At 40.9% G+C, this 20,670-nt stretch overlaps 60 non-coding genes and 32 pseudogenes across 60 annotated transcripts in view; all 92 read left to right on the top strand.

Annotated features, from left to right (window-relative positions):
* Nucleotides 1-25: 25 nt before the first annotated feature.
* Nucleotides 26-144, top strand: LOC135068509 (5S ribosomal RNA). The gene has a single exon (XR_010254708.1). It is a non-coding gene; the product is annotated as a 5S ribosomal RNA (ribosomal RNA).
* Nucleotides 145-251: 107 nt separating this feature from the next.
* LOC134891015 (5S ribosomal RNA) lies at nucleotides 252-371 on the top strand (annotated as a pseudogene).
* A 107-nt stretch (nucleotides 372-478) lies between these two features.
* LOC134896564 (5S ribosomal RNA) lies at nucleotides 479-597 on the top strand (annotated as a pseudogene).
* Nucleotides 598-704: 107 nt separating this feature from the next.
* On the top strand, nucleotides 705-823 carry LOC134891523 (5S ribosomal RNA; annotated as a pseudogene).
* Nucleotides 824-930: 107 nt separating this feature from the next.
* On the top strand, nucleotides 931-1,049 carry LOC134885452 (5S ribosomal RNA). The gene has a single exon (XR_010169566.1). It is a non-coding gene; the product is annotated as a 5S ribosomal RNA (ribosomal RNA).
* Nucleotides 1,050-1,156: 107 nt separating this feature from the next.
* On the top strand, nucleotides 1,157-1,275 carry LOC134894623 (5S ribosomal RNA). The gene has a single exon (XR_010171807.1). It is a non-coding gene; the product is annotated as a 5S ribosomal RNA (ribosomal RNA).
* A 107-nt stretch (nucleotides 1,276-1,382) lies between these two features.
* LOC134888633 (5S ribosomal RNA) lies at nucleotides 1,383-1,501 on the top strand (annotated as a pseudogene).
* Nucleotides 1,502-1,608: 107 nt separating this feature from the next.
* LOC135064708 (5S ribosomal RNA) lies at nucleotides 1,609-1,727 on the top strand. Its single transcript, XR_010251010.1, has one exon. It is a non-coding gene; the product is annotated as a 5S ribosomal RNA (ribosomal RNA).
* Nucleotides 1,728-1,834: 107 nt separating this feature from the next.
* LOC134896303 (5S ribosomal RNA) lies at nucleotides 1,835-1,954 on the top strand (annotated as a pseudogene).
* Nucleotides 1,955-2,061: 107 nt separating this feature from the next.
* On the top strand, nucleotides 2,062-2,180 carry LOC135067663 (5S ribosomal RNA). The gene has a single exon (XR_010253874.1). It is a non-coding gene; the product is annotated as a 5S ribosomal RNA (ribosomal RNA).
* Nucleotides 2,181-2,287: 107 nt separating this feature from the next.
* LOC134891014 (5S ribosomal RNA) lies at nucleotides 2,288-2,407 on the top strand (annotated as a pseudogene).
* A 107-nt stretch (nucleotides 2,408-2,514) lies between these two features.
* On the top strand, nucleotides 2,515-2,633 carry LOC134895257 (5S ribosomal RNA; annotated as a pseudogene).
* Nucleotides 2,634-2,740: 107 nt separating this feature from the next.
* LOC135070894 (5S ribosomal RNA) lies at nucleotides 2,741-2,859 on the top strand. The gene has a single exon (XR_010257044.1). It is a non-coding gene; the product is annotated as a 5S ribosomal RNA (ribosomal RNA).
* Nucleotides 2,860-2,966: 107 nt separating this feature from the next.
* LOC135069262 (5S ribosomal RNA) lies at nucleotides 2,967-3,085 on the top strand. Its single transcript, XR_010255448.1, has one exon. It is a non-coding gene; the product is annotated as a 5S ribosomal RNA (ribosomal RNA).
* A 107-nt stretch (nucleotides 3,086-3,192) lies between these two features.
* LOC134893853 (5S ribosomal RNA) lies at nucleotides 3,193-3,311 on the top strand (annotated as a pseudogene).
* Nucleotides 3,312-3,418: 107 nt separating this feature from the next.
* On the top strand, nucleotides 3,419-3,537 carry LOC134886650 (5S ribosomal RNA). The gene has a single exon (XR_010170730.1). It is a non-coding gene; the product is annotated as a 5S ribosomal RNA (ribosomal RNA).
* A 107-nt stretch (nucleotides 3,538-3,644) lies between these two features.
* On the top strand, nucleotides 3,645-3,763 carry LOC134888706 (5S ribosomal RNA; annotated as a pseudogene).
* Nucleotides 3,764-3,870: 107 nt separating this feature from the next.
* On the top strand, nucleotides 3,871-3,990 carry LOC134894139 (5S ribosomal RNA; annotated as a pseudogene).
* Nucleotides 3,991-4,097: 107 nt separating this feature from the next.
* Nucleotides 4,098-4,216, top strand: LOC134884894 (5S ribosomal RNA). Its single transcript, XR_010169025.1, has one exon. It is a non-coding gene; the product is annotated as a 5S ribosomal RNA (ribosomal RNA).
* A 107-nt stretch (nucleotides 4,217-4,323) lies between these two features.
* LOC134885451 (5S ribosomal RNA) lies at nucleotides 4,324-4,442 on the top strand. Its single transcript, XR_010169565.1, has one exon. It is a non-coding gene; the product is annotated as a 5S ribosomal RNA (ribosomal RNA).
* A 107-nt stretch (nucleotides 4,443-4,549) lies between these two features.
* Nucleotides 4,550-4,668, top strand: LOC134894612 (5S ribosomal RNA). The gene has a single exon (XR_010171806.1). It is a non-coding gene; the product is annotated as a 5S ribosomal RNA (ribosomal RNA).
* A 107-nt stretch (nucleotides 4,669-4,775) lies between these two features.
* On the top strand, nucleotides 4,776-4,894 carry LOC134888632 (5S ribosomal RNA; annotated as a pseudogene).
* Nucleotides 4,895-5,001: 107 nt separating this feature from the next.
* LOC135064707 (5S ribosomal RNA) lies at nucleotides 5,002-5,120 on the top strand. The gene has a single exon (XR_010251009.1). It is a non-coding gene; the product is annotated as a 5S ribosomal RNA (ribosomal RNA).
* Nucleotides 5,121-5,227: 107 nt separating this feature from the next.
* Nucleotides 5,228-5,347, top strand: LOC134896302 (5S ribosomal RNA; annotated as a pseudogene).
* Nucleotides 5,348-5,454: 107 nt separating this feature from the next.
* Nucleotides 5,455-5,573, top strand: LOC134885450 (5S ribosomal RNA). Its single transcript, XR_010169564.1, has one exon. It is a non-coding gene; the product is annotated as a 5S ribosomal RNA (ribosomal RNA).
* A 107-nt stretch (nucleotides 5,574-5,680) lies between these two features.
* Nucleotides 5,681-5,799, top strand: LOC134901433 (5S ribosomal RNA). The gene has a single exon (XR_010174925.1). It is a non-coding gene; the product is annotated as a 5S ribosomal RNA (ribosomal RNA).
* A 107-nt stretch (nucleotides 5,800-5,906) lies between these two features.
* LOC134888631 (5S ribosomal RNA) lies at nucleotides 5,907-6,025 on the top strand (annotated as a pseudogene).
* Nucleotides 6,026-6,132: 107 nt separating this feature from the next.
* On the top strand, nucleotides 6,133-6,251 carry LOC135064705 (5S ribosomal RNA). The gene has a single exon (XR_010251007.1). It is a non-coding gene; the product is annotated as a 5S ribosomal RNA (ribosomal RNA).
* Nucleotides 6,252-6,358: 107 nt separating this feature from the next.
* On the top strand, nucleotides 6,359-6,478 carry LOC134896300 (5S ribosomal RNA; annotated as a pseudogene).
* Nucleotides 6,479-6,585: 107 nt separating this feature from the next.
* Nucleotides 6,586-6,704, top strand: LOC135067662 (5S ribosomal RNA). Its single transcript, XR_010253873.1, has one exon. It is a non-coding gene; the product is annotated as a 5S ribosomal RNA (ribosomal RNA).
* A 107-nt stretch (nucleotides 6,705-6,811) lies between these two features.
* Nucleotides 6,812-6,931, top strand: LOC134891013 (5S ribosomal RNA; annotated as a pseudogene).
* A 107-nt stretch (nucleotides 6,932-7,038) lies between these two features.
* On the top strand, nucleotides 7,039-7,157 carry LOC134895256 (5S ribosomal RNA; annotated as a pseudogene).
* Nucleotides 7,158-7,264: 107 nt separating this feature from the next.
* Nucleotides 7,265-7,383, top strand: LOC135070892 (5S ribosomal RNA). Its single transcript, XR_010257042.1, has one exon. It is a non-coding gene; the product is annotated as a 5S ribosomal RNA (ribosomal RNA).
* Nucleotides 7,384-7,490: 107 nt separating this feature from the next.
* Nucleotides 7,491-7,609, top strand: LOC135069261 (5S ribosomal RNA). Its single transcript, XR_010255447.1, has one exon. It is a non-coding gene; the product is annotated as a 5S ribosomal RNA (ribosomal RNA).
* Nucleotides 7,610-7,716: 107 nt separating this feature from the next.
* LOC134889136 (5S ribosomal RNA) lies at nucleotides 7,717-7,835 on the top strand (annotated as a pseudogene).
* Nucleotides 7,836-7,942: 107 nt separating this feature from the next.
* On the top strand, nucleotides 7,943-8,061 carry LOC134886649 (5S ribosomal RNA). The gene has a single exon (XR_010170729.1). It is a non-coding gene; the product is annotated as a 5S ribosomal RNA (ribosomal RNA).
* A 107-nt stretch (nucleotides 8,062-8,168) lies between these two features.
* On the top strand, nucleotides 8,169-8,287 carry LOC134888704 (5S ribosomal RNA; annotated as a pseudogene).
* A 107-nt stretch (nucleotides 8,288-8,394) lies between these two features.
* On the top strand, nucleotides 8,395-8,514 carry LOC134895424 (5S ribosomal RNA; annotated as a pseudogene).
* Nucleotides 8,515-8,621: 107 nt separating this feature from the next.
* LOC134884893 (5S ribosomal RNA) lies at nucleotides 8,622-8,740 on the top strand. The gene has a single exon (XR_010169024.1). It is a non-coding gene; the product is annotated as a 5S ribosomal RNA (ribosomal RNA).
* Nucleotides 8,741-8,847: 107 nt separating this feature from the next.
* LOC134885449 (5S ribosomal RNA) lies at nucleotides 8,848-8,966 on the top strand. Its single transcript, XR_010169563.1, has one exon. It is a non-coding gene; the product is annotated as a 5S ribosomal RNA (ribosomal RNA).
* A 107-nt stretch (nucleotides 8,967-9,073) lies between these two features.
* LOC134894601 (5S ribosomal RNA) lies at nucleotides 9,074-9,192 on the top strand. The gene has a single exon (XR_010171805.1). It is a non-coding gene; the product is annotated as a 5S ribosomal RNA (ribosomal RNA).
* A 107-nt stretch (nucleotides 9,193-9,299) lies between these two features.
* Nucleotides 9,300-9,418, top strand: LOC134888630 (5S ribosomal RNA; annotated as a pseudogene).
* Nucleotides 9,419-9,525: 107 nt separating this feature from the next.
* LOC135064704 (5S ribosomal RNA) lies at nucleotides 9,526-9,644 on the top strand. The gene has a single exon (XR_010251006.1). It is a non-coding gene; the product is annotated as a 5S ribosomal RNA (ribosomal RNA).
* A 107-nt stretch (nucleotides 9,645-9,751) lies between these two features.
* Nucleotides 9,752-9,871, top strand: LOC134896299 (5S ribosomal RNA; annotated as a pseudogene).
* A 107-nt stretch (nucleotides 9,872-9,978) lies between these two features.
* Nucleotides 9,979-10,097, top strand: LOC135067661 (5S ribosomal RNA). The gene has a single exon (XR_010253872.1). It is a non-coding gene; the product is annotated as a 5S ribosomal RNA (ribosomal RNA).
* Nucleotides 10,098-10,204: 107 nt separating this feature from the next.
* On the top strand, nucleotides 10,205-10,323 carry LOC135062169 (5S ribosomal RNA). The gene has a single exon (XR_010248524.1). It is a non-coding gene; the product is annotated as a 5S ribosomal RNA (ribosomal RNA).
* A 107-nt stretch (nucleotides 10,324-10,430) lies between these two features.
* On the top strand, nucleotides 10,431-10,549 carry LOC134894590 (5S ribosomal RNA). The gene has a single exon (XR_010171804.1). It is a non-coding gene; the product is annotated as a 5S ribosomal RNA (ribosomal RNA).
* Nucleotides 10,550-10,656: 107 nt separating this feature from the next.
* Nucleotides 10,657-10,776, top strand: LOC134897922 (5S ribosomal RNA; annotated as a pseudogene).
* A 107-nt stretch (nucleotides 10,777-10,883) lies between these two features.
* Nucleotides 10,884-11,002, top strand: LOC135067660 (5S ribosomal RNA). Its single transcript, XR_010253871.1, has one exon. It is a non-coding gene; the product is annotated as a 5S ribosomal RNA (ribosomal RNA).
* A 107-nt stretch (nucleotides 11,003-11,109) lies between these two features.
* On the top strand, nucleotides 11,110-11,228 carry LOC134894577 (5S ribosomal RNA). Its single transcript, XR_010171802.1, has one exon. It is a non-coding gene; the product is annotated as a 5S ribosomal RNA (ribosomal RNA).
* A 107-nt stretch (nucleotides 11,229-11,335) lies between these two features.
* Nucleotides 11,336-11,454, top strand: LOC134886066 (5S ribosomal RNA). Its single transcript, XR_010170162.1, has one exon. It is a non-coding gene; the product is annotated as a 5S ribosomal RNA (ribosomal RNA).
* Nucleotides 11,455-11,561: 107 nt separating this feature from the next.
* Nucleotides 11,562-11,681, top strand: LOC134889809 (5S ribosomal RNA; annotated as a pseudogene).
* Nucleotides 11,682-11,788: 107 nt separating this feature from the next.
* Nucleotides 11,789-11,907, top strand: LOC134891811 (5S ribosomal RNA; annotated as a pseudogene).
* Nucleotides 11,908-12,014: 107 nt separating this feature from the next.
* LOC134902005 (5S ribosomal RNA) lies at nucleotides 12,015-12,133 on the top strand. Its single transcript, XR_010175481.1, has one exon. It is a non-coding gene; the product is annotated as a 5S ribosomal RNA (ribosomal RNA).
* Nucleotides 12,134-12,240: 107 nt separating this feature from the next.
* Nucleotides 12,241-12,359, top strand: LOC134885896 (5S ribosomal RNA). Its single transcript, XR_010169999.1, has one exon. It is a non-coding gene; the product is annotated as a 5S ribosomal RNA (ribosomal RNA).
* Nucleotides 12,360-12,466: 107 nt separating this feature from the next.
* On the top strand, nucleotides 12,467-12,585 carry LOC134894566 (5S ribosomal RNA). The gene has a single exon (XR_010171801.1). It is a non-coding gene; the product is annotated as a 5S ribosomal RNA (ribosomal RNA).
* Nucleotides 12,586-12,692: 107 nt separating this feature from the next.
* Nucleotides 12,693-12,811, top strand: LOC134894555 (5S ribosomal RNA). The gene has a single exon (XR_010171800.1). It is a non-coding gene; the product is annotated as a 5S ribosomal RNA (ribosomal RNA).
* Nucleotides 12,812-12,918: 107 nt separating this feature from the next.
* LOC135068603 (5S ribosomal RNA) lies at nucleotides 12,919-13,037 on the top strand. The gene has a single exon (XR_010254797.1). It is a non-coding gene; the product is annotated as a 5S ribosomal RNA (ribosomal RNA).
* Nucleotides 13,038-13,144: 107 nt separating this feature from the next.
* LOC135066549 (5S ribosomal RNA) lies at nucleotides 13,145-13,263 on the top strand. The gene has a single exon (XR_010252795.1). It is a non-coding gene; the product is annotated as a 5S ribosomal RNA (ribosomal RNA).
* A 107-nt stretch (nucleotides 13,264-13,370) lies between these two features.
* Nucleotides 13,371-13,489, top strand: LOC134887278 (5S ribosomal RNA; annotated as a pseudogene).
* A 107-nt stretch (nucleotides 13,490-13,596) lies between these two features.
* On the top strand, nucleotides 13,597-13,715 carry LOC134894001 (5S ribosomal RNA). The gene has a single exon (XR_010171738.1). It is a non-coding gene; the product is annotated as a 5S ribosomal RNA (ribosomal RNA).
* A 107-nt stretch (nucleotides 13,716-13,822) lies between these two features.
* On the top strand, nucleotides 13,823-13,941 carry LOC134886251 (5S ribosomal RNA). Its single transcript, XR_010170340.1, has one exon. It is a non-coding gene; the product is annotated as a 5S ribosomal RNA (ribosomal RNA).
* Nucleotides 13,942-14,048: 107 nt separating this feature from the next.
* Nucleotides 14,049-14,167, top strand: LOC134894544 (5S ribosomal RNA). The gene has a single exon (XR_010171799.1). It is a non-coding gene; the product is annotated as a 5S ribosomal RNA (ribosomal RNA).
* A 107-nt stretch (nucleotides 14,168-14,274) lies between these two features.
* LOC135061901 (5S ribosomal RNA) lies at nucleotides 14,275-14,393 on the top strand. The gene has a single exon (XR_010248267.1). It is a non-coding gene; the product is annotated as a 5S ribosomal RNA (ribosomal RNA).
* A 107-nt stretch (nucleotides 14,394-14,500) lies between these two features.
* On the top strand, nucleotides 14,501-14,619 carry LOC134888038 (5S ribosomal RNA; annotated as a pseudogene).
* Nucleotides 14,620-14,726: 107 nt separating this feature from the next.
* LOC135067020 (5S ribosomal RNA) lies at nucleotides 14,727-14,845 on the top strand. The gene has a single exon (XR_010253250.1). It is a non-coding gene; the product is annotated as a 5S ribosomal RNA (ribosomal RNA).
* A 107-nt stretch (nucleotides 14,846-14,952) lies between these two features.
* LOC134888629 (5S ribosomal RNA) lies at nucleotides 14,953-15,071 on the top strand (annotated as a pseudogene).
* A 107-nt stretch (nucleotides 15,072-15,178) lies between these two features.
* Nucleotides 15,179-15,297, top strand: LOC135064703 (5S ribosomal RNA). The gene has a single exon (XR_010251005.1). It is a non-coding gene; the product is annotated as a 5S ribosomal RNA (ribosomal RNA).
* A 107-nt stretch (nucleotides 15,298-15,404) lies between these two features.
* Nucleotides 15,405-15,524, top strand: LOC134896298 (5S ribosomal RNA; annotated as a pseudogene).
* Nucleotides 15,525-15,631: 107 nt separating this feature from the next.
* Nucleotides 15,632-15,750, top strand: LOC135067659 (5S ribosomal RNA). Its single transcript, XR_010253870.1, has one exon. It is a non-coding gene; the product is annotated as a 5S ribosomal RNA (ribosomal RNA).
* A 107-nt stretch (nucleotides 15,751-15,857) lies between these two features.
* On the top strand, nucleotides 15,858-15,976 carry LOC135062168 (5S ribosomal RNA). The gene has a single exon (XR_010248523.1). It is a non-coding gene; the product is annotated as a 5S ribosomal RNA (ribosomal RNA).
* Nucleotides 15,977-16,083: 107 nt separating this feature from the next.
* On the top strand, nucleotides 16,084-16,202 carry LOC134894533 (5S ribosomal RNA). Its single transcript, XR_010171798.1, has one exon. It is a non-coding gene; the product is annotated as a 5S ribosomal RNA (ribosomal RNA).
* A 107-nt stretch (nucleotides 16,203-16,309) lies between these two features.
* On the top strand, nucleotides 16,310-16,429 carry LOC134897921 (5S ribosomal RNA; annotated as a pseudogene).
* Nucleotides 16,430-16,536: 107 nt separating this feature from the next.
* LOC135067658 (5S ribosomal RNA) lies at nucleotides 16,537-16,655 on the top strand. The gene has a single exon (XR_010253869.1). It is a non-coding gene; the product is annotated as a 5S ribosomal RNA (ribosomal RNA).
* A 107-nt stretch (nucleotides 16,656-16,762) lies between these two features.
* On the top strand, nucleotides 16,763-16,881 carry LOC134894520 (5S ribosomal RNA). Its single transcript, XR_010171796.1, has one exon. It is a non-coding gene; the product is annotated as a 5S ribosomal RNA (ribosomal RNA).
* Nucleotides 16,882-16,988: 107 nt separating this feature from the next.
* LOC135068150 (5S ribosomal RNA) lies at nucleotides 16,989-17,107 on the top strand. The gene has a single exon (XR_010254356.1). It is a non-coding gene; the product is annotated as a 5S ribosomal RNA (ribosomal RNA).
* A 107-nt stretch (nucleotides 17,108-17,214) lies between these two features.
* LOC134889808 (5S ribosomal RNA) lies at nucleotides 17,215-17,334 on the top strand (annotated as a pseudogene).
* A 107-nt stretch (nucleotides 17,335-17,441) lies between these two features.
* LOC134891810 (5S ribosomal RNA) lies at nucleotides 17,442-17,560 on the top strand (annotated as a pseudogene).
* A 107-nt stretch (nucleotides 17,561-17,667) lies between these two features.
* On the top strand, nucleotides 17,668-17,786 carry LOC134901994 (5S ribosomal RNA). Its single transcript, XR_010175468.1, has one exon. It is a non-coding gene; the product is annotated as a 5S ribosomal RNA (ribosomal RNA).
* Nucleotides 17,787-17,893: 107 nt separating this feature from the next.
* LOC135066243 (5S ribosomal RNA) lies at nucleotides 17,894-18,012 on the top strand. Its single transcript, XR_010252497.1, has one exon. It is a non-coding gene; the product is annotated as a 5S ribosomal RNA (ribosomal RNA).
* Nucleotides 18,013-18,119: 107 nt separating this feature from the next.
* On the top strand, nucleotides 18,120-18,238 carry LOC134894509 (5S ribosomal RNA). The gene has a single exon (XR_010171795.1). It is a non-coding gene; the product is annotated as a 5S ribosomal RNA (ribosomal RNA).
* Nucleotides 18,239-18,345: 107 nt separating this feature from the next.
* LOC134894497 (5S ribosomal RNA) lies at nucleotides 18,346-18,464 on the top strand. Its single transcript, XR_010171794.1, has one exon. It is a non-coding gene; the product is annotated as a 5S ribosomal RNA (ribosomal RNA).
* Nucleotides 18,465-18,571: 107 nt separating this feature from the next.
* Nucleotides 18,572-18,690, top strand: LOC135067019 (5S ribosomal RNA). Its single transcript, XR_010253249.1, has one exon. It is a non-coding gene; the product is annotated as a 5S ribosomal RNA (ribosomal RNA).
* Nucleotides 18,691-18,797: 107 nt separating this feature from the next.
* LOC135066548 (5S ribosomal RNA) lies at nucleotides 18,798-18,916 on the top strand. Its single transcript, XR_010252794.1, has one exon. It is a non-coding gene; the product is annotated as a 5S ribosomal RNA (ribosomal RNA).
* Nucleotides 18,917-19,023: 107 nt separating this feature from the next.
* LOC134887277 (5S ribosomal RNA) lies at nucleotides 19,024-19,142 on the top strand (annotated as a pseudogene).
* A 107-nt stretch (nucleotides 19,143-19,249) lies between these two features.
* Nucleotides 19,250-19,368, top strand: LOC134892842 (5S ribosomal RNA). The gene has a single exon (XR_010171611.1). It is a non-coding gene; the product is annotated as a 5S ribosomal RNA (ribosomal RNA).
* Nucleotides 19,369-19,475: 107 nt separating this feature from the next.
* LOC135066242 (5S ribosomal RNA) lies at nucleotides 19,476-19,594 on the top strand. Its single transcript, XR_010252495.1, has one exon. It is a non-coding gene; the product is annotated as a 5S ribosomal RNA (ribosomal RNA).
* Nucleotides 19,595-19,701: 107 nt separating this feature from the next.
* On the top strand, nucleotides 19,702-19,820 carry LOC134894484 (5S ribosomal RNA). The gene has a single exon (XR_010171793.1). It is a non-coding gene; the product is annotated as a 5S ribosomal RNA (ribosomal RNA).
* A 107-nt stretch (nucleotides 19,821-19,927) lies between these two features.
* On the top strand, nucleotides 19,928-20,046 carry LOC135061900 (5S ribosomal RNA). The gene has a single exon (XR_010248266.1). It is a non-coding gene; the product is annotated as a 5S ribosomal RNA (ribosomal RNA).
* A 107-nt stretch (nucleotides 20,047-20,153) lies between these two features.
* On the top strand, nucleotides 20,154-20,272 carry LOC135069571 (5S ribosomal RNA). Its single transcript, XR_010255750.1, has one exon. It is a non-coding gene; the product is annotated as a 5S ribosomal RNA (ribosomal RNA).
* Nucleotides 20,273-20,379: 107 nt separating this feature from the next.
* LOC135067018 (5S ribosomal RNA) lies at nucleotides 20,380-20,498 on the top strand. The gene has a single exon (XR_010253248.1). It is a non-coding gene; the product is annotated as a 5S ribosomal RNA (ribosomal RNA).
* A 107-nt stretch (nucleotides 20,499-20,605) lies between these two features.
* The window catches only part of LOC134894473 (5S ribosomal RNA), a 119-nt gene continuing 54 nt past the window's right edge, over nucleotides 20,606-20,670 (top strand). The window contains exon 1 of the ribosomal RNA XR_010171792.1: nucleotides 20,606-20,670. This exon is cut by the window's right edge and continues 54 nt beyond it. This is a non-coding gene — a ribosomal RNA (5S ribosomal RNA).

Genomic DNA, 20,670 nt, shown 5'->3' with positions numbered 1-20,670 from the left:
AGTACTAACAGAAACCATAAAGCTCTTCTACAGCCACACCACACTGGATATGCCCAATCTCATCTGATCTTGGAAGCTAAGCAGTGTTGGGCCTGGTTAGTACTTGAATGGGAGACCACCTGGGAATACAAGGTGCTGTAGATAATTTTATACTGCCAACACCGTTCTGTTGATGCATTCCATTTTCAAACGTATTCATTTATGAACCAGTAGTTAGAAGTAGAAAAGTACTAACAGAAACCATAAAGCTCTTCTACAGCCACACCACACTGGATATGCCCAATCTCATCTGATCTTAGAAGCTAAGCAGTGTTGGGCCTGGTTAGTACTTGGATGGGAGACCACCTGGGAATACATAGGTGCTGTAGATAATTTTATACTGCCAACACCGTTCTGTTGATGCATTCCATTTTCAAACGTATTCATTTATGAACCAGTAGTTAGAAGTAGAAAAGTTCTAACAGAAACCACAAAGCTCATCTATAGCCACACCACACTGGATATGCCCAATCTCATCTGATCTAGTAAGCTAAGCAGTATTGGGCCTGGTTAGTACTTGGATGGGAGACCACCTGGGAATAAAAGGTGCTGTAGAAATTTTTATACTACCAACACCGTTCTGTTGATGCATTCCATTTTCAAACTTATTCATTTATGAACCAGTAGTTAGAAGTAGAAAAGTACTAACAGAAACCATAAAGCTCTTCTACAGCCACACCACACTGGATACGCCGAATCTCATCTGATCTAGGAAGCTAAGCAGTGTTGGGCCTGATTAGTACTTGGATGGGAGACCACCTGGGAAAACAAGGTGCTGTAGATATTTTTATACTACGTACACCGTTCTGTTGATGCATTCCATTTTCAAACGTATTCATTTATGAACCAGTAGTTAGAAGTAGAAAAGTTCTAACAGAAACCATAAAGCTCATCTACAGCCACACCACACTGGATACGCCCAATCTCATCTGATCTTGGAAGCTAAGCAGTGTTGGGTCTGGTTAGTAATTGGATGGGAGACCACCTGGGAATACAAGGTGCTGTAGATATTTTTATACTGCCAACACTGTTCTGTTGATGCATTCCATTTTCAAATGTATTCATTTATGAACCAGTAGTTAGAAGTAGAAAAGTTCTAACAGAAACTGCAAAGCTCATCTACAGCCACACCACACTGGATACGCCCAATCTCATCTGATCTTGGAAGCTAAGCAGTGTTGGGCCTGGTTAGTACTTGGATGGGAGACCACCTGGGAATACAAGGTGCTGTAGATATTTTTATACTGCCAACACCGTTCTGTTGATGCATTCCATTTTCAAACGTATTCATTTATGAACCAGTAGTTAGAAGTAGAAAAGTTATAACAGAAACCACAAAGCTCATCTACAGCCACACCACACTGGATATGCCCAATCTCATCTGATCTTAGAAGCTAAGCAGTGTTGGTCCTGGTTAGTACTTGGATGGGAGACCACCTGGGAATACAAGGTGCTGTAGATAATTTTATACTGCCAACACCGTTCTGTTGATGCATTCCATTTTAAAATGTATTCATTTATGAACCAGTAGCTAGAAGTAGAAAAGTTCTAACAGAAACCAGAAAGTTCATCTACAGCAACACCACACTGGATACGCCCAATCTCATCTGATCTTGGAAGCTAAGCAGTGTTGGGCCTGGTTAGTACTTGGATGGGATACCACCTGGGAATACAAGGTGCTGTAGATATTTTTATACTATCAACACCGTTCTGTTGATGCATTCCATTTTCAAACGTATTCATTTATGAACCAGTAGTTAGAAGTAGAAAAGTACTAACAGAAACCATAAAGCTCTTCTACAGCCACACCACACTGGATATGCCCAATCTCATCTGATCTTGAAAGCCAATCAGTGTTGGTCCTGGTCAGTACTTGGATGGGAGACCACCTGGGAATACATAGGTGCTGTAGATATTTTTATACTGCCAACACCGTTCTGTTGATGCATTCCATTTTCAAACGTATTCATTTATGAACCAGTAGTTAGAAGTAGAAAAGTTCTAACAGAAACCACAAAGCTTATCTACAGCCACACCACACTGGATACGCCCAATCTCATCTGATCTAGGAAGCTAAGCAGTGTTGGGCCTGATTAGTACTTGGATGGGAGACCACCTGGGAAAACAAGGTGCTGTAGATATTTTTATACTACGTACACCGTTCTGTTGATGCATTCCATTTTCAAACGTATTCATTTATGAACCAGTAGTTAGAAGTAGAAAAGTACTAACAGAAACCATAAAGCTCTTCTACAGCCACACCACACTGGATATGCCCAATCTCATCTGATCTTAGAAGCTAAGCAGTGTTGGGCCTGGTTAGTACTTGGATGGGAGACCACCTGGGAATACATAGGTGCTGTAGATAATTTTATACTGCCAACACCGTTCTGTTGATGCATTCCATTTTCAAACGTATTCATTTATGAACCAGTAGTTAGAAGTAGAAAAGTTCTAACAGAAACCACAAAGCTCATCTATAGCCACACCACACTGGATATGCCCAATCTCATCTGATCTAGTAAGCTAAGCAGTGTTGGGCCTGGTTAGTACTTGGATGGGAGACCACCTGGGAATAAAAGGTGCTGTAGAAATTTTTATACTACCAACACCGTTCTGTTGATGCATTCCATTTTCAAACTTATTCATTTATGAACCAGTAGTTAGAAGTAGAAAAGTACTAACAGAAACCATAAAGCTCTTCTACAGCCACACCACACTGGATACGCCGAATCTCATCTGATCTTGGAAGCTAAGCAGTGTTGGGCCTGGTTAGTACTTGGATGGGAGACTACCTGGGAATACTAGGTGCTGTAGATAATTTTATACTGCCAACACCGTTCTGTTGATGCATTCCATTTTAAAACTTATTCATTTATGAACCAGTAGTTAGAAGTAGAAAAGTTCTAACAGAAACCAGAAAGTTCATCTACAGCAACACCAAACTGGATACGCCCAATCTCATCTGATCTTGGAAGCTAAGCAGTGTTGGGCCTGGTTAGTACTTGGATGGGAGACCACCTGGGAATACAAGGTGCTGTAGATATTTTTATACTGCCAACACCGTTCTGTTGATGCATTCCATTTTAAAATGTATTCATTTATGAACCAGTAGTTAGAAGTAGAAAAGTTCTAACAGAAAACACAAAGCTTATCTACAGCCACAGCATACTGGATACGCCCAATCTCATCTGATCTAGGAAGCTAAGCAGTGTTGGGCCTGATTAGTACTTGGATGGGAGACCACCTGGGAAAACAAGGAGCTGTAGATATTTTTATACTACGTACACCGTTCTGTTGATGCATTCCATTTTCAAACGTATTCATTTATGAACCAGTAGTTAGAAGTAGAAAAGTTCTAACAGAAACCATAAAGCTCATCTACAGCCACACCACACTGGATACGCCCAATCTCATCTGATCATGGAAGCTAAGCAGTGTTGGGTCTGGTTAGTACTTGGATGGGAGACCACCTGGGAATACAAGGTGCTGTAGATATTTTTATACTGCCAACACCGTTCTATTGATGCATTCAATTTTCAAATGTATTCATTTATGAACCAGTAGTTAGAAGTAGAAAAGTTCTAACAGAAACCACAAAGTTCATCTACAGCCACACCACATTGGATACGCCCAATCTCATCTGATCTTGGAAACTAAGCAGTGTTGGGCCTGGTTAGTACTTGGATGGGAGACCACCTGGGTATACAAGGTGCTGTAGATATTTTTATACTGCCAACACCGTTCTGTTGATGCATTCCATTTTCAAACGTATTCATTTATGAACCAGTAGTTAGAAGTAGAAAAGTACTAACAGAAACCATAAAGCTCTTCTACAGCCACACCACACTGGATATGCCCAATCTCATCTGATCTTGAAAGCTAAGCAGTGTTGGTCCTGGTCAGTACTTGGATGGGAGACCACCTGGGAATACATAGGTGCTGTAGATATTTTTATACTGCCAACACCATTCTGTTGATGCATTCCATTTTCAAACGTATTCATTTATGAACCAGTAGTTAGAAGTAGAAAAGTTCTAACAGAAACCACAAAGCTTATCTACAGCCACACCATACTGGATACGCCCAATCTCATCTGATCTAGGAAGCTAAGCAGTGTTGGGCCTGATTAGTACTTGGATGGGAGACCACCTGGGAAAACAAGGTGCTGTAGATATTTTTATACTACGTACACCGTTCTGTTGATGCATTCCATTTTCAAACGTATTCATTTATGAACCAGTAGTTAGAAGTAGAAAAGTTCTAACAGAAACCATAAAGCTCATCTACAGCCACACCACACTGGATACGCCCAATCTCATCTGATCTTGGAAGCTAAGCAGTGTTGGGTCTGGTTAGTAATTGGATGGGAGACCACCTGGGAATACAAGGTGCTGTAGATATTTTTATACTGCCAACACTGTTCTGTTGATGCATTCCATTTTCAAATGTATTCATTTATGAACCAGTAGTTAGAAGTAGAAAAGTTCTAACAGAAACTGCAAAGCTCATCTACAGCCACACCACACTGGATACGCCCAATCTCATCTGATCTTGGAAGCTAAGCAGTGTTGGGCCTGGTTAGTACTTGGATGGGAGACCACCTGGGAATACAAGGTGCTGTAGATATTTTTATACTGCCAACACCGTTCTGTTGATGCATTCCATTTTCAAACGTATTCATTTATGAACCAGTAGTTAGAAGTAGAAAAGTTATAACAGAAACCACAAAGCTCATCTACAGCCACACCACACTGGATATGCCCAATCTCATCTGATCTTAGAAGCTAAGCAGTGTTGGTCCTGGTTAGTACTTGGATGGGAGACCACCTGGGAATACAAGGTGCTGTAGATAATTTTATACTGCCAACACCGTTCTGTTGATGCATTCCATTTTAAAATGTATTCATTTATGAACCAGTAGCTAGAAGTAGAAAAGTTCTAACAGAAACCAGAAAGTTCATCTACAGCAACACCACACTGGATACGCCCAATCTCATCTGATCTTGGAAGCTAAGCAGTGTTGGGCCTGGTTAGTACTTGGATGGGATACCACCTGGGAATACAAGGTGCTGTAGATATTTTTATACTATCAACACCGTTCTGTTGATGCATTCCATTTTCAAACGTATTCATTTATGAACCAGTAGTTAGAAGTAGAAAAGTACTAACAGAAACCATAAAGCTCTTCTACAGCCACACCACACTGGATATGCCCAATCTCATCTGATCTTGAAAGCCAATCAGTGTTGGTCCTGGTCAGTACTTGGATGGGAGACCACCTGGGAATACATAGGTGCTGTAGATATTTTTATACTGCCAACACCGTTCTGTTGATGCATTCCATTTTCAAACGTATTCATTTATGAACCAGTAGTTAGAAGTAGAAAAGTTCTAACAGAAACCATAAAGCTCATCTACAGCCACACCACACTGGATACGCCCAATCTCATCTGATCTTGGAAGCTAAGCAGTGTTGGGTCTGGTTAGTAATTGGATGGGAGACCACCTGGGAATACAAGGTGCTGTAGATATTTTTATACTGCCAACACTGTTCTGTTGATGCATTCCATTTTCAAATGTATTCATTTATGAACCAGTAGTTAGAAGTAGAAAAGTTCTAACAGAAACTGCAAAGCTCATCTACAGCCACACCACACTGGATACGCCCAATCTCATTTGATCTTGGAAGCTAAGCAGTGTTGGGCCTGGTTAGTACTTGGATGGGAGACCACCTGGGAATACAAGGTGCTGTAGATATTTTTATACTGCCAACACCGTTCTGTTGATGCATTCCATTTTCAAACGTATTCATTTATGAACCAGTAGTTAGAAGTAGAAAAGTTATAACAGAAACCACAAAGCTCATCTACAGCCACACCACACTGGATATGCCCAATCTCATCTGATCTTAGAAGCTAAGCAGTGTTGGTCCTGGTTAGTACTTGGATGGGAGACCACCTGGGAATACAAGGTGCTGTAGATAATTTTATACTGCCAACACCGTTCTGTTGATGCATTCCATTTTAAAATGTATTCATTTATGAACCAGTAGCTAGAAGTAGAAAAGTTCTAACAGAAACCAGAAAGTTCATCTACAGCAACACCACACTGGATACGCCCAATCTCATCTGATCTTGGAAGCTAAGCAGTGTTGGGCCTGGTTAGTACTTGGATGGGATACCACCTGGGAATACAAGGTGCTGTAGATATTTTTATACTATCAACACCGTTCTGTTGATGCATTCCATTTTCAAACGTATTCATTTATGAACCAGTAGTTAGAAGTAGAAAAGTACTAACAGAAACCATAAAGCTCTTCTACAGCCACACCACACTGGATATGCCCAATCTCATCTGATCTTGAAAGCCAATCAGTGTTGGTCCTGGTCAGTACTTGGATGGGAGACCACCTGGGAATACATAGGTGCTGTAGATATTTTTATACTGCCAACACCGTTCTGTTGATGCATTCCATTTTCAAACGTATTCATTTATGAACCAGTAGTTAGAAGTAGAAAAGTTCTAACAGAAACCACAAAGCTTATCTACAGCCACACCACACTGGATACGCCCAATCTCATCTGATCTAGGAAGCTAAGCAGTGTTGGGCCTGATTAGTACTTGGATGGGAGACCACCTGGGAAAACAAGGTGCTGTAGATATTTTTATACTACGTACACCGTTCTGTTGATGCATTCCATTTTCAAACGTATTCATTTATGAACCAGTAGTTAGAAGTAGAAAAGTACTAACAGAAACCATAAAGCTCTTCTACAGCCACACCACACTGGATATGCCCAATCTCATCTGATCTTAGAAGCTAAGCAGTGTTGGGCCTGGTTAGTACTTGGATGGGAGACCACCTGGGAATACATAGGTGCTGTAGATAATTTTATACTGCCAACACCGTTCTGTTGATGCATTCCATTTTCAAACGTATTCATTTATGAACCAGTAGTTAGAAGTAGAAAAGTTCTAACAGAAACCACAAAGCTCATCTATAGCCACACCACACTGGATATGCCCAATCTCATCTGATCTAGTAAGCTAAGCAGTGTTGGGCCTGGTTAGTACTTGGATGGGAGACCACCTGGGAATAAAAGGTGCTGTAGAAATTTTTATACTACCAACACCGTTCTGTTGATGCATTCCATTTTCAAACTTATTCATTTATGAACCAGTAGTTAGAAGTAGAAAAGTACTAACAGAAACCATAAAGCTCTTCTACAGCCACACCACACTGGATACGCCGAATCTCATCTGATCTTGGAAGCTAAGCAGTGTTGGGCCTGGTTAGTACTTGGATGGGAGACTACCTGGGAATACTAGGTGCTGTAGATAATTTTATACTGCCAACACCGTTCTGTTGATGCATTCCATTTTAAAACTTATTCATTTATGAACCAGTAGTTAGAAGTAGAAAAGTTCTAACAGAAACCAGAAAGTTCATCTACAGCAACACCAAACTGGATACGCCCAATCTCATCTGATCTTGGAAGCTAAGCAGTGTTGGGCCTGGTTAGTACTTGGATGGGAGACCACCTGGGAATACAAGGTGCTGTAGATATTTTTATACTGCCAACACCGTTCTGTTGATGCATTCCATTTTAAAATGTATTCATTTATGAACCAGTAGTTAGAAGTAGAAAAGTTCTAACAGAAACCACAAAGCTTATCTACAGCCACACCATACTGGATACGCCCAATCTCATCTGATCTAGGAAGCTAAGCAGTGTTGGGCCTGATTAGTACTTGGATGGGAGACCACCTGGGAAAACAAGGAGCTGTAGATATTTTTATACTACGTACACCGTTCTGTTGATGCATTCCATTTTCAAACGTATTCATTTATGAACCAGTAGTTAGAAGTAGAAAAGTTCTAACAGAAACCATAAAGCTCATCTACAGCCACACCACACTGGATACGCCCAATCTCATCTGATCATGGAAGCTAAGCAGTGTTGGGTCTGGTTAGTACTTGGATGGGAGACCACCTGGGAATACAAGGTGCTGTAGATATTTTTATACTGCCAACACCGTTCTATTGATGCATTCAATTTTCAAATGTATTCATTTATGAACCAGTAGTTAGAAGTAGAAAAGTTCTAACAGAAACCACAAAGTTCATCTACAGCCACACCACATTGGATACGCCCAATCTCATCTGATCTTGGAAACTAAGCAGTGTTGGGCCTGGTTAGTACTTGGATGGGAGACCACCTGGGTATACAAGGTGCTGTAGATATTTTTATACTGCCAACACCGTTCTGTTGATGCATTCCATTTTCAAACGTATTCATTTATGAACCAGTAGTTAGAAGTAGAAAAGTACTAACAGAAACCATAAAGCTCTTCTACAGCCACACCACACTGGATATGCCCAATCTCATCTGATCTTGAAAGCTAAGTAGTGTTGGTCCTGGTCAGTACTTGGATGGGAGACCACCTGGGAATACATAGGTGCTGTAGATATTTTTATACTGCCAACACCATTCTGTTGATGCATTCCATTTTCAAACGTATTCATTTATGAACCAGTAGTTAGAAGTAGAAAAGTTCTAACAGAAACCACAAAGCTTATCTACAGCCACACCATACTGGATACGCCCAATCTCATCTGATCTAGGAAGCTAAGCAGTGTTGGGCCTGATTAGTACTTGGATGGGAGACCACCTGGGAAAACAAGGTGCTGTAGATATTTTTATACTACGTACACCGTTCTGTTGATGCATTCCATTTTCAAACGTATTCATTTATGAACCAGTAGTTAGAAGTAGAAAAGTTCTAACAGAAACCATAAAGCTCATCTACAGCCACACCACACTGGATACGCCCAATCTCATCTGATCTTGGAAGCTAAGCAGTGTTGGGTCTGGTTAGTAATTGGATGGGAGACCACCTGGGAATACAAGGTGCTGTAGATATTTTTATACTGCCAACACTGTTCTGTTGATGCATTCCATTTTCAAATGTATTCATTTATGAACCAGTAGTTAGAAGTAGAAAAGTTCTAACAGAAACTGCAAAGCTCATCTACAGCCACACCACACTGGATACGCCCAATCTCATCTGATCTTGGAAGCTAAGCAGTGTTGGGCCTGGTTAGTACTTGGATGGGAGACCACCTGGGAATACAAGGTGCTGTAGATATTTTTATACTGCCAACACCGTTCTGTTGATGCATTCCATTTTCAAACGTATTCATTTATGAACCAGTAGTTAGAAGTAGAAAAGTTATAACAGAAACCACAAAGCTCATCTACAGCCACACCACACTGGATATGCCCAATCTCATCTGATCTTAGAAGCTAAGCAGTGTTGGTCCTGGTTAGTACTTGGATGGGAGACCACCTGGGAATACAAGGTGCTGTAGATAATTTTATACTGCCAACACCGTTCTGTTGATGCATTCCATTTTAAAATGTATTCATTTATGAACCAGTAGCTAGAAGTAGAAAAGTTCTAACAGAAACCAGAAAGTTCATCTACAGCAACACCACACTGGATACGCCCAATCTCATCTGATCTTGGAAGCTAAGCAGTGTTGGGCCTGGTTAGTACTTGGATGGGATACCACCTGGGAATACAAGGTGCTGTAGATATTTTTATACTATCAACACCGTTCTGTTGATGCATTCCATTTTCAAACGTATTCATTTATGAACCAGTAGTTAGAAGTAGAAAAGTACTAACAGAAACCATAAAGCTCTTCTACAGCCACACCACACTGGATATGCCCAATCTCATCTGATCTTGAAAGCCAATCAGTGTTGGTCCTGGTCAGTACTTGGATGGGAGACCACCTGGGAATACATAGGTGCTGTAGATATTTTTATACTGCCAACACCGTTCTGTTGATGCATTCCATTTTCAAACGTATTCATTTATGAACCAGTAGTTAGAAGTAGAAAAGTTCTAACAGAAACCACAAAGCTTATCTACAGCCACACCACACTGGATACGCCCAATCTCATCTGATCTAGGAAGCTAAGCAGTGTTGGGCCTGATTAGTACTTGGATGGGAGACCACCTGGGAAAACAAGGTGCTGTAGATATTTTTATACTACGTACACCGTTCTGTTGATGCATTCCATTTTCAAACGTATTCATTTATGAACCAGTAGTTAGAAGTAGAAAAGTTCTAACAGAAACCATAAAGCTCATCTACAGCCACACCACACTGGATACGCCCAATCTCATCTGATCTTGGAAGCTAAGCAGTGTTGGGTCTGGTTAGTACTTGGATGGGAGACCACCTGGGAATACAAGGTGCTGTAGATATTTTTATACTGCCAACACCGTTCTGTTGATGTATTCAATTTTCAAATGTATTCATTTATGAACCAGTAGTTAGAAGTAGAAAAGTTCAAACAGAAACCACAAAGCTCATCTACAGCCACACCACACTGGATACGCCCAATCTCATCTGATCTTGGAAGCTAAGCAGTGTTGGGCCTGGTTAGTACTTGGATGGGAGACCACCTGGGAATACAAGGTGCTGTAGATATTTTTATACTACCAACACCGTTCTGTTGATGCATTCCATTTTCAAACGTATTCATTTATGAACCAGTAGTTAGAAGTAGAAAAGTACTAACAGAAACCATAAAGCTCTTCTTCAGCTACACCACACTAGATATGCCCAATCTCATCTGATCTTGAAAGCTAAGCAGTGTTGGTCCTGGTCAGTACTTGGATGGGAGACCACCTGGGAATACATAGGTGCTGTATATATTTTTATACTGCCAACACCGTTCTGTTGATGCATTCCATTTTCAAACGTATTCATGTATGAACCAGTAGTTAGAAGTAGAAAAGTTCTAACAGAAACCACAAAGCTTATCTACAGCCACACCACACTGGATACGCCCAATCTCATCTGATCTAGGAAGCTAAGCAGTGTTGGGCCTGATTAGTACTTGGATGGGAGACCACCTGGGAAAACAAGGTGCTGTAGATATTTTTATACTACGTACACCGTTCTGTTGATGCATTCCATTTTCAAACGTATTCATGTATGAACCAGTAGTTAGAAGTAGAAAAGTTCTAACAGAAACCACAAAGCTTATCTACAGCCACACCACACTGGATACGCCCAATCTCATCTGATCTTGGAAGCTAAGCAGTGTTGGGCCTGGTTAGTACTTGGATGGGAGACCACCTGGGAATACAAGGTGCTGTAGATATTTTTATACTACCAACACCGTTCTGTTGATGCATTCCATTTTCAAACTTATTCATTTATGAACCTGTAGTTAGAAGTAGAAAAGTACTAACAGAAACCATAAAGCTCTTCTATAGCCACACCACACTGGATATGCCCAATCTCATCTGATCTTGGAAGCTAAGTAGTGTTGGGCCTGGTTAGTACTTGGATGGGAGACCACCTGGGAATACAAGGTGCTGTAGATATTTTTGTACTACCAACACCGTTCTGTTGATGCATTCCATTTTTAAACGTATTCATTTATGAACCAGTAGTTAGAAGTAGAAAAGTACTAACAGAAACCGTAAAGCTCTTCTACAGCCACACCACACTGGATATGCCCAATCTCATCTGATCTTGGAAGCTAAGCAGTGTTGGGTCTGGTTAGTACTTGGATGGGAGACCACCTGGGAATACGTAGGTGCTGTAGATATTTTTATACTGCCAACACCGTTCTGTTGATGCATTCCATTTTCAAACCTATTCATTTATGAACCAGTAGTTAGAAGTAGAAAAGTTCTAACAGAAACCACAAAGCTCATCTACAGCCACACAACACTGGATACGCCCAATCTCATCTGATCTAGGAAGCTAAGCAGTGTTGGGCCTGGTTAGTACTTGGATGGGAGACCACCTGGGAATACAAGGTGCTGTAGAAATTTTTATACTACCAACACCGTTCTGTTGATGCATTCCATTTTCAAACTTATTCATTTATGAACCAGTAGTTAGAAGTAGAATAGTACTAACAGAAACCATAAAGCTCTTCTACAGCCACACCACACTGGATACGCCCAATCTCATCTGATCTTGGAAGCTAAGCAGTGTTGGGCCTGGTTAGTACTTGGATGGGAGACCACCTGGGAATACTAGGTGCTGTAGATAATTTTATACTGCCAACACCGTTCTGTTGATGCATTCCATTTTAAAACTTATTCATTTAAGAACCAGTAGTTAGAGGTAGAAAAGTTCTAACAGAAACCAGAAAGTTCATCTACAGCAACACCACCCTGGATACGCCCAATCTCATCTGATCTTGGAAGCTAAGCAGTGTTGGGCCTGGTTAGTACTTGCATGGGAGACCACCTGGGAATACAAGGTGCTGTAGATATTTTTATACTGCCAACAACGTTCTGTTGATGCATTCCATTTTCAAACCTATTCATTTATGAACCAGTAGTTAGAAGTAGAAAAGTTCTAACAGAAACCACAAAGCTCATCTACAGCCACACCACACTGGATACGCCCAATCTCATCTGATCTTGGAAGCTAAGCAGTGTTGGGCCTGGTTAGTACTTGGATGGGAGACCACCTGGGAATACAAGGTGCTGTAGATATTTTTATACTGCCAACACCGTTCTGTTGATGCATTCCATTTTCAAATGTATTCATTTATGAACCAGTAGTTAGAAGTAGAAAAGTTCTAACAGAAACTGCAAAGCTCATCTACAGCCACACCACACTGGATACGCCCAATCTCATCTGATCTTGGAAGCTAAGCAGTGTTGGGCCTGGTTAGTACTTGGATGGGAGACCACCTGGGAATACAAGGTGCTGTAGATATTTTTATACTACGTACACCGTTCTGTTAATGCATTCCATTTTCAAACATATTCATTTATGAACCAGTAGTTAGAAGTAGAAAAGTACTAACAGAAACCATATAGGTCATCTACAGCCACACCACACTGGATATGCCCAATCTCATCTGATCTTGGAAGCTAAGCAGTGTTGGGTCTGTTTAGTACTTGGATGGGAGACCACCTGGGAATACAAGGTGCTGTAGATATTTTTATACTGCCAACACCGTTCTGTTGATGCATTCAATTTTCAAATGTATTCATTTATGAACCAGTAGTTAGAAGTAGAAAAGTACAAACAGAAACCACAAAGCTCATCTCCAGCCACACCACACTGGATACGCCCAATCTCATCTGATCTTGGAAGCTAAGCAGTGTTGGGCCTGGTTAGTACTTGGATGGGAGACCACCTGGGAATACAAGGTGCTGTAGATATTTTTATACTACCAACACCGTTCTGTTGATGCATTCCATTTTCAAACTTATTCATTTATGAACCAGTAGTTAGAAGTAGAAAAGTACTAACAGAAACCATAAAGCTCTTCTATAGCCACACCACACTGGAAATGCCCAATCTCATCTGATATTGGAAGCTAAGCAGTGTTGGGCCTGGTTAGTACTTGGATGGGAGACCACCTGGGAATACAAGGTGCTGTAGATATTTTTATACTGCCAACAACGTTCTGTTGATGCATTCCATTTTCAAACCTATTCATTTATGAACCAGTAGTTAGAAGTAGAAAAGTTCTAACAGAAACCACAAAGCTCATCTACAGCCACACCACACTGGATACGCCCAATCTCATCTGATCTTGGAAGCTAAGCAGTGTTGGGCCTGGTTAGTACTTGGATGGGAGACCACCTGGGAATACTAGGTGCTGTAGATAATTTTATACTGCCAACACCGTTCTGTTGATGCATTCCATTTTAAAACTTATTCATTTATGAACCAGTAGTTAGAGGTAGAAAAGTTCTAACAGAAACCATAAAGTTCATCTACAGCAACACCACACTGGATACGCCCAATCTCATCTGATCTTGGAAGCTAAGCAATGTTGGGCCTGGTTAGTACTTGCATGGGAGACCACCTGGGAATACAAGGTGCTGTAGATATTTTTATACTGCCAACAACGTTCTGTTGATGCATTCCATTTTCAAACCTATTCATTTATGAACCAGTAGTTAGAAGTAGAAAAGTTCTAACAGAAACCACAAAGCTCATCTACAGCCACACCACACTGGATACGCCCAATCTCATCTGATCTTGGAAGCTAAGCAGTGTTGGGCCTGGTTAGTACTTGGATGGGAGACCACCTGGGAATACAAGGTGCTGTAGATATTTTTATACTGCCAACACCGTTCTGTTGATGCATTCCATTTTCAAATGTATTCATTTATGAACCAGTAGTTAGAAGTAGAAAAGTTCTAACAGAAACTGCAAAGCTCATCTACAGCCACACCACACTGGATACGCCCAATCTCATCTGATCTTGGAAGCTAAGCAGTGTTGGGCCTGGTTAGTATTTGGATGGGAGACCACCTGGGAATACAAGGTGCTGTAGATATTTTTATACTACTTACACCGTTCTGTTGATGCATTCCATTTTCAAACGTATTCATTTATGAACCAGTAGTTAGAAGTAGAAAAGTACTAACAGAAACCATAAAGCTCTTCTACATCCACACCACACTGGATACGCCCAATCTCATCTGATCTTGGAAGCTAAGCAGTGTTGGGCCTGGTTAGTATTTGGATGGGAGACCACCTGGGAATACAAGGTGCTGTAGATATTTTTATACTACGTACACCGTTCTGTTGATGCATTCCATTTTCAAACATATTCATTTATGAACCAGTAGTTAGAAGTAGAAAAGTACTAACAGAAACCATATAGGTCATCTACAGCCACACCACACTGGATATGCCCAATCTCATCTGATCTTGGAAGCTAAGCAGTGTTGGGTCTGGTTAGTACTTGGATGGGAGACCACCTGGGAATACAAGGTGCTGTAGATATTTTTATACTGCCAACACCGTTCTGTTGATGCATTCAATTTTCAAATGTATTCATTTATGAACCAGTAGTTAGAAGTAGAAAAGTACAAACAGAAACCACAAAGCTCATCTACAGCCACACCACACTGGATATGCCCAATCTCATCTGATCTTAGAAGCTAAGCAGTGTTGGTCCTGGTTAGTACTTGGATGGGAGACCACCTGGGAATACAAGGTGCTGTAGATAATTTTATACTGCCAACACCGTTCTGTTGATGCATTCCATTTTAAAATGTATTCATTTATGAACCAGTAGCTAGAAGTAGAAAAGTTCTAACAGAAACCAGAAAGTTCATCTACAGCAACACCACACTGGATACGCCCAATCTCATCTGATCTTGGAAGCTAAGCAGTGTTGGGCCTGGTTAGTACTTGGATGGGATACCACCTGGGAATACAAGGTGCTGTAGATATTTTTATACTATCAACACCGTTCTGTTGATGCATTCCATTTTCAAACGTATTCATTTATGAACCAGTAGTTAGAAGTAGAAAAGTACTAACAGAAACCATAAAGCTCTTCTACAGCCACACCACACTGGATATGCCCAATCTCATCTGATCTTGAAAGCCAATCAGTGTTGGTCCTGGTCAGTACTTGGATGGGAGACCACCTGGGAATACATAGGTGCTGTAGATATTTTTATACTGCCAACACCGTTCTGTTGATGCATTCCATTTTCAAACGTATTCATTTATGAACCAGTAGTTAGAAGTAGAAAAGTTCTAACAGAAACCACAAAGCTTATCTACAGCCACACCACACTGGATACGCCCAATCTCATCTGATCTAGGAAGCTAAGCAGTGTTGGGCCTGATTAGTACTTGGATGGGAGACCACCTGGGAAAACAAGGTGCTGTAGATATTTTTATACTACGTACACCGTTCTGTTGATGCATTCCATTTTCAAACGTATTCATTTATGAACCAGTAGTTAGAAGTAGAAAAGTTCTAACAGAAACCATAAAGCTCATCTACAGCCACACCACACTGGATACGCCCAATCTCATCTGATCTTGGAAGCTAAGCAGTGTTGGGTCTGGTTAGTACTTGGATGGGAGACCACCTGGGAATACAAGGTGCTGTAGATATTTTTATACTGCCAACACCGTTCTGTTGATGTATTCAATTTTCAAATGTATTCATTTATGAACCAGTAGTTAGAAGTAGAAAAGTTCAAACAGAAACCACAAAGCTCATCTACAGCCACACCACACTGGATACGCCCAATCTCATCTGATCTTGGAAGCTAAGCAGTGTTGGGCCTGGTTAGTACTTGGATGGGAGACCACCTGGGAATACAAGGTGCTGTAGATATTTTTATACTACCAACACCGTTCTGTTGATGCATTCCATTTTCAAACGTATTCATTTATGAACCAGTAGTTAGAAGTAGAAAAGTACTAACAGAAACCATAAAGCTCTTCTTCAGCTACACCACACTAGATATGCCCAATCTCATCTGATCTTGAAAGCTAAGCAGTGTTGGTCCTGGTCAGTACTTGGATGGGAGACCACCTGGGAATACATAGGTGCTGTATATATTTTTATACTGCCAACACCGTTCTGTTGATGCATTCCATTTTCAAACGTATTCATGTATGAACCAGTAGTTAGAAGTAGAAAAGTTCTAACAGAAACCACAAAGCTTATCTACAGCCACACCACACTGGATACGCCCAATCTCATCTGATCTAGGAAGCTAAGCAGTGTTGGGCCTGATTAGTACTTGGATGGGAGACCACCTGGGAAAACAAGGTGCTGTAGATATTTTTATACTACGTACACCGTTCTGTTGATGCATTCCATTTTCAAACGTATTCATGTATGAACCAGTAGTTAGAAGTAGAAAAGTTCTAACAGAAACCACAAAGCTTATCTACAGCCACACCACACTGGATACGCCCAATCTCATCTGATCTTGGAAGCTAAGCAGTGTTGGGCCTGGTTAGTACTTGGATGGGAGACCACCTGGGAATACAAGGTGCTGTAGATATTTTTATACTACCAACACCGTTCTGTTGATGCATTCCATTTTCAAACTTATTCATTTATGAACCTGTAGTTAGAAGTAGAAAAGTACTAACAGAAACCATAAAGCTCTTCTATAGCCACACCACACTGGATATGCCCAATCTCATCTGATCTTGGAAGCTAAGCAGTGTTGGGCCTGGTTAGTACTTGGATGGGAGACCACCTGGGAATACAAGGTGCTGTAGATATTTTTGTACTACCAACACCGTTCTGTTGATGCATTCCATTTTTAAACGTATTCATTTATGAACCAGTAGTTAGAAGTAGAAAAGTACTAACAGAAACCATAAAGCTCTTCTACAGCCACACCACACTGGATATGCCCAATCTCATCTGATCTTGGAAGCTAAGCAGTGTTGGGTCTGGTTAGTACTTGGATGGGAGACCACCTGGGAATACGTAGGTGCTGTAGATATTTTTATACTGCCAACACCGTTCTGTTGATGCATTCCATTTTCAAACCTATTCATTTATGAACCAGTAGTTAGAAGTAGAAAAGTTCTAACAGAAACCACAAAGCTCATCTACAGCCACACAACACTGGATACGCCCAATCTCATCTGATCTAGGAAGCTAAGCAGTGTTGGGCCTGGTTAGTACTTGGATGGGAGACCACCTGGGAATACAAGGTGCTGTAGAAATTTTTATACTACCAACACCGTTCTGTTGATGCATTCCATTTTCAAACTTATTCATTTATGAACCAGTAGTTAGAAGTAGAATAGTACTAACAGAAACCATAAAGCTCTTCTACAGCCACACCACACTGGATACGCCCAATCTCATCTGATCTTGGAAGCTAAGCAGTGTTGGGCCTGGTTAGTACTTGGATGGGAGACCACCTGGGAATACTAGGTGCTGTAGATAATTTTATACTGCCAACACCGTTCTGTTGATGCATTCCATTTTAAAACTTATTCATTTAAGAACCAGTAGTTAGAGGTAGAAAAGTTCTAACAGAAACCAGAAAGTTCATCTACAGCAACACCACACTGGATACGCCCAATCTCATCTGATCTTGGAAGCTAAGCAGTGTTGGGCCTGGTTAGTACTTGCATGGGAGACCACCTGGGAATACAAGGTGCTGTAGATATTTTTATACTGCCAACAACGTTCTGTTGATGCATTCCATTTTCAAACCTATTCATTTATGAACCAGTAGTTAGAAGTAGAAAAGTTCTAACAGAAACCACAAAGCTCATCTACAGCCACACCACACTGGATACGCCCAATCTCATCTGATCTTGGAAGCTAAGCAGTGTTGGGCCTGGTTAGTACTTGGATGGGAGACCACCTGGGAATACAAGGTGCTGTAGATATTTTTATACTGCCAACACCGTTCTGTTGATGCATTCCATTTTCAAATGTATTCATTTATGAACCAGTAGTTAGAAGTAGAAAAGTTCTAACAGAAACTGCAAAGCTCATCTACAGCCACACCACACTGGATACGCCCAATCTCATCTGATCTTGGAAGCTAAGCAGTGTTGGGCCTGGTTAGTACTTGGATGGGAGACCACCTGGGAATACAAGGTGCTGTAGATATTTTTATACTACGTACACCGTTCTGTTAATGCATTCCATTTTCAAACATATTCATTTATGAACCAGTAGTTAGAAGTAGAAAAGTACTAACAGAAACCATATAGGTCATCTACAGCCACACCACACTGGATATGCCCAATCTCATCTGATCTTGGAAGCTAAGCAGTGTTGGGTCTGGTTAGTACTTGGATGGGAGACCACCTGGGAATACAAGGTGCTGTAGATATTTTTATACTGCCAACACCGTTCTGTTGATGCATTCAATTTTCAAATGTATTCATTTATGAACCAGTAGTTAGAAGTAGAAAAGTACAAACAGAAACCACAAAGCTCATCTCCAGCCACACCACACTGGATACGCCCAATCTCATCTGATCTTGGAAGCTAAGCAGTGTTGGGCCTGGTTAGTACTTGGATGGGAGACCACCTGGGAATACAAGGTGCTGTAGATATTTTTATACTACCAACACCGTTCTGTTGATGCATTCCATTTTCAAACTTATTCATTTATGAACCAGTAGTTAGAAGTAGAAAAGTACTAACAGAAACCATAAAGCTCTTCTATAGCCACACCACACTGGAAATGCCCAATCTCATCTGATATTGGAAGCTAAGCAGTGTTGGGCCTGGTTAGTACTTGGATGGGAGACCACCTGGGAATACAAGGTGCTGTAGATATTTTTATACTGCCAACAACGTTCTGTTGATGCATTCCATTTTCAAACCTATTCATTTATGAACCAGTAGTTAGAAGTAGAAAAGTTCTAACAGAAACCACAAAGCTCATCTACAGCCACACCACACTGGATACGCCCAATCTCATCTGATCTTGGAAGCTAAGCAGTGTTGGGCCTGGTTAGTACTTGGATGGGAGACCACCTGGGAATACTAGGTGCTGTAGATAATTTTATACTGCCAACACCGTTCTGTTGATGCATTCCATTTTAAAACTTATTCATTTATGAACCAGTAGTTAGAGGTAGAAAAGTTCTAACAGAAACCAGAAAGTTCATCTACAGCAACACCACACTGGATACGCCCAATCTCATCTGATCTTGGAAGCTAAGCAGTGTTGGGCCTGGTTAGTACTTGCATGGGAGACCACCTGGGAATACAAGGTGCTGTAGATATTTTTATACTGCCAACAACGTTCTGTTGATGCATTCCATTTTCAAACCTATTCATTTATGAACCAGTAGTTAGAAGTAGAAAAGTTCTAACAGAAACCACAAAGCTCATCTACAGCCACACCACACTGGATACGCCCAATCTCATCTGATCTTGGAAGCTAAGCAGTGTTGGGCCTGGTTAGTACTTGGATGGGAGACCACCTGGGAATACAAGGTGCTGTAGATATTTTTATACTGCCAACACCGTTCTGTTGATGCATTCCATTTTCAAATGTATTCATTTATGAACCAGTAGTTAGAAGTAGAAAAGTTCTAACAGAAACTGCAAAGCTCATCTACAGCCACACCACACTGGATACGCCCAATCTCATCTGATCTTGGAAGCTAAGCAGTGTTGGGCCTGGTTAGTATTTGGATGGGAGACCACCTGGGAATACAAGGTGCTGTAGATATTTTTATACTACTTACACCGTTCTGTTGATGCATTCCATTTTCAAACGTATTCATTTATGAACCAGTAGTTAGAAGTAGAAAAGTACTAACAGAAACCATAAAGCTCTTCTACATCCACACCACACTGGATACGCCCAATCTCATCTGATCTTGGAAGCTAAGCAGTGTTGGGCCTGGTTAGTACTTGGATGGGAGACCACCTGGGAATACAAGGTGCTGTAGATATTTTTATACTACGTACACCGTTCTGTTGATGCATTCCATTTTCAAACATATTCATTTATGAACCAGTAGTTAGAAGTAGAAAAGTACTAACAGAAACCATATAGGTCATCTACAGCCACACCACACTGGATATGCCCAATCTCATCTGATCTTGGAAGCTAAGCAGTGTTGGGTCTGGTTAGTACTTGGATGGGAGACCACCTGGGAATACAAGGTGCTGTAGATATTTTTATACTGCCAACACCGTTCTGTTGATGCATTCAATTTTCAAATGTATTCATTTATGAACCAGTAGTTAGAAGTAGAAAAGTACAAACAGAAACCACAAAGCTCATCTACAGCCACACCACACTGGATACGCCCAATCTCATCTGATCTTGGAAGCTAAGCAGTGTTGG

Source organism: Pseudophryne corroboree, chromosome 3 (genome assembly GCF_028390025.1).
Source record: "Pseudophryne corroboree isolate aPseCor3 chromosome 3, aPseCor3.hap2, whole genome shotgun sequence".
NCBI classification, from domain to species: domain Eukaryota; kingdom Metazoa; phylum Chordata; class Amphibia; order Anura; family Myobatrachidae; genus Pseudophryne; species Pseudophryne corroboree.
The sequence above is the reverse complement of the archived record's forward strand: the minus strand, read 5'-3'. Positions and strand labels throughout refer to the sequence as shown.